Source organism: Temnothorax americanus, unplaced genomic scaffold (assembly GCF_048541705.1).
Source record: "Temnothorax americanus isolate GAGA-0224 unplaced genomic scaffold, ASM4854170v1 Scaffold187, whole genome shotgun sequence".
NCBI classification, from domain to species: Eukaryota; Metazoa; Arthropoda; class Insecta; order Hymenoptera; family Formicidae; genus Temnothorax; species Temnothorax americanus.
In genome coordinates, this window is record NW_027509326.1 from 129,609 (window position 1) to 133,896 (window position 4,288).

Here is a 4,288-nt window from a genome sequence, read left to right on the forward strand (position 1 = left end):
TCGCATTAGTATGCTATCGAGGTTATTTTAAATAAATAAGAAATAGAAGCAAAAATATCTGTTGAACATTACAAAGAAAGATTAATAAAAAAAAAAGCATTAAAGAAAAGACATAAAGCTTTAGCGGCAATGTCTGTGAACCACATATATATATAATTTTCATATGCGCAGTGTTGCAAGATTTTTACAGGTTAGCTGTCGTATGCGTCTACCGCTATGAGAAATTGTGTACTTTGTGTAACAATTGCTTCAAAACTAAATAGATAAGGTAAACGGCCCAGTTATAGGCACCTTTATAGCAGCGGCCCTGATTTTCTATTATTTACGAACGCGATATATTGTTAAACCCCAAACAAACTATTTTAACACGTGCATTAAAGCTTTCTGAGTAAGATTCACCTATATTTTTAGTTAAATCATTCAGTTCTAATAAATAAATAATTATTTTTATAATGCTCGTTACTGCCGGCGTTTTTGGCACTATCGAAGTGCTCTGCCGCACTTTATGGCACCAACGGGCCCAATTTTCGGCACTTCGAGACGTCACAGTTACTTAAATTGTCCTGCGTATAATTTTAGCTGTAATAATCAATGTTTAATTACTAATTAGCTCTCTGGAAGGTATTATATTTTGCCAACCTCTATGCAAAAACTACATATAATATAAGATATATGAGATAAAATTAGCTACCTTCGAAGAGTCCAAAGTCTCCATCACTTTTTTCTCTATCTGTACTTACTCTGTTACAACAGATTTTTTATATATTACATTAAAATACAAAAAATAAGATAGGTGAAAATAAAACACAGAAAACAAACTTTATCTGTAGCGTAAAAAGTGTCAAAATGTGTTGAATAATTAATAAATTTTAAACAAACATAAAATTCATTAGAATTATTTTTTTCATAAAAAATGTTTTTTATTATAAATTTTCGAGTTACAAGTATCAATAAATCTACCTCAATTTCTAGAATAATAAAGCAAAATTGATGATGCAACATATTACAAACTCTGTGCCAAAAAGTGAAACATAACCTTCATTACGTGACGCACTTCTTGGCATCGGGAATTTAAGGGAAAAACTAACATACAGATAAACTATTACTTATCTAATCGATAATGTGATTCGTGCTGAACATGTTCATATAACCATTATGACGTTTTAATACTTACATAATACTAAAAATCAGCAGTTTGACGTACGCTACCACTAAGGTGTGTCACCTAGGAATGCCCTTCGGGAGCCACTGAAACGCGCGAGTCGCCCCATTCACTGTCGGTAATTTAAGTATGAAAAATTTAAAAAAAAAGTGTTTATGCAATAATCAACAGTAAAAAACGCTTTTTAATTTGCTTGTAATTTTTTTAACATTTGACGAAAACTTTATTTATTACAAATATAAATGTACCGTCGATGCCGGAAACTAGGACAGTGCCTGTAACTGGGCCGTTTACCTTAAGGGTCTTGTACTTTTGTAAGAATATTTTTACAAGTCTCTTTTATCATTTCTTTGTTTTTCATTAAAATCCTATGAGTAGTTTGATCGCTACAATTACAAACGTGATATAGGAAGCCGTTTTCGTCCTACGATACATGTAAAAAGTGCTAAGTTTGATTTCCATTATTTCAACTTTGGTATAGTCAAGCTTTTTCTACTTGCACGTGTGTGTAGAGCGTGTTTACATTAATATGCTGTTCAAATTTTAAAAGATTCCTATAAAAATGGGTTTTGTGACACAACTACCTTAAAAAATAACATTTGAAGATATATAACAATTTTCTAAAACCTATTTAAATATATATATGTTGTTATATATAATCTTATATAATCATATATGACCATATAAACTCTTATCAGGCCAAAATTTATATATGAAAAGAAGATAGCTTCTTATATGAGCATATAAGACATTATAAGAGTTATTTTTTATTTGTCCTTATATAATCTTATGTAATCATATATGACCATATAAGAGTTTATCCGGCCAAATGCGGCTAAAATTTATATATGAGCATATAAGACCGCTTCTTATATAAGCATATAAGACCACTTCTTATATGAACATATAAGACATTATAAGGGTTTTTTTCCCGGGTTATATATGATTATATATAATAATCATATATATCATATTATCCATGTAGATTATATATAATCTTTATGAATAAATAGTTCTTATATATATTATATATAAATTATATAAATCATGTATAATCATATAGGGTTATATATACTTCCATATGAATCTTATATGTATCCATACATGAGTTCATATGATATATTGTTCATATCTAGTTATATTTAGAATTATATATGCCCATATATAATAATATATGGACCCATATATAATTTTATATAAAGCACCAAATTTCATATATAATCACATATAATTATATATATTTATGTATAATTATATATAATATTTTTTTCCCGGGTTGTAACATTCGATTACATTTAGCTAGTAAGTGCTATGTGGTCTACGTCCCTATAAAATTTCATCAAAATCGGATTGGATACGAAAGTCTTACCGTTATTGCTATTATCGTCACAATTATTGTTCAATTGTTATTAGCGTGTTGTATTCTTATCATTATCGCTATATTGCTTATCGTTTTGTTTTTATAACTTCGAGATGCTATGAACTTTTGCTACGCAACATAGAACTGTAAGATTTTAGTATCCGCGAAGTGTTCTCGCGGGATCGAGAAGAATTTCAGGTTTGACGTGCACATGTGCGGGCAATGATCATTACCATGTAACGACGGGACCGATAATCGATCGGGGCCGCGATCAATCGGCAAACAACACCGTGTGCGCAGGCGGCGCTCGCATCTTCGCGCCGGGCACCCATCCCGGTCGTTAAGCTAAATTAAGTGGTTACACTTTGTTTGATCGGGGCCCTACGGAGGCTCGAATTAAGTTGTTATCGCGAATTAGCTGATTATACCGAGCGACGGTGCGAGGTGTCGGTTTGATTTGTTGTTCGCGAAACACCGCCGTGCTGCGCCAGTTTGTTTATGCCACCATGCCCCGCACCCCTTCCGCGCGTAGCTTTCAGGTCGCTTATAGTTTGACCTCGAAAATAAGCCGCGTTGATGGTTGGATTGTTCTGACCTGGTCCCGCTCCGCTGGGTGACCCTTTGCCCAAAGTTTTTGCCTCTTGCACGGAGCCCTTAATTGGGACGGATTTTAATAGCAAGCAATCATAAGATATTATCCTCCACGGAACCGACGGACGTGCAAAATTGACGTTGCAAGCCCCGATGTTTTGGCGCGGATAAATCAGAATTTCTCTTTCGTCCATAGTCACAGGAGGACCCAAGGGAGATTAAAAAAAAGATTTAACTTTCTTTCAGAATTGGTATACCTTGTAATCAACATTAAAATTTTTTATTGCAATTTATAATATTATACTATAATCATACTATTACTATAATATAAAACCCGACTGTTTGTCTGTCTCTGCTCTGTTTGTCCGCGAACTACTCATTCGTTAATGGACCGAATTTTAAAGAATTATATATGAAATAGAGGTTGAATTTTCCGGGGATGCATAAAATAATTTTTAGTTATTAGATTTTTTGGAAACCGGTTCCAAAATTTTTCCAATTTTTCGGGAAATAATTGACCGAATCTTAAAGAATTATATATGAAATAGGGGTAGAAAGCACTAAAGAATGTAATAGAATTTAAAAAATTGCTAATAATAAAGGGGTTTCCGATTTCTATTTAAAGAAATGTACGTGATTGCTCCAATTTCCGCAAATTTTGAGATATCAAGCTGAATTTTTTTTATGGACAATTTTTATGAATAATTTCTTGTTACCAATTTTTTTAACTCCGGCATATACACCGCACCTAAGGAAAACTTAATTTATCGAGTACTATTTACTATGTTTAAGACAAATAAGTTCCACCCATTGCGCGTTGGTTTTTTTTTTTAGTACCTTGCCTTAAGCCCTATTTAAAACTTCTCTATTTATATTATATAAAATATATATATATATATATATATATTATTTTTGTATATTGCTAATGCATTTTAAAAGTAATCACACTGCGCTTCACGCAGAATGCATTTTTCCTACACTTCGCTATCGTAAAGCATTTTAAATTTTTTAAATTTTTTTGTTCGACAATTTTTTTTATTTTTTTTTTAATTTTTTTATTTAAATTTTTAAACTTATTTTTAATGTCTTTAATTATTTTTGTAGATTAGATATTTATTTCTTTTTTAAAATTTTTGTTTTTCTCTTTGCTTTAATTATATATTTTTAAATTACGG

General features: G+C 31.4%; 1 long non-coding RNA gene across 1 annotated transcript; it reads right to left on the reverse strand.

Annotated features, from left to right (window-relative positions):
• Positions 1-263: 263 nt before the first annotated feature.
• On the reverse strand, positions 264-1,454 carry LOC143896489 (uncharacterized). Its single transcript, XR_013256664.1, has 3 exons — positions 1,175-1,454; positions 692-741; positions 264-579 (listed from the first exon to the last, which is right to left on the reverse strand). It is a non-coding gene; the product is annotated as an uncharacterized LOC143896489 (long non-coding RNA).
• Positions 1,455-4,288: the final 2,834 nt, after the last annotated feature.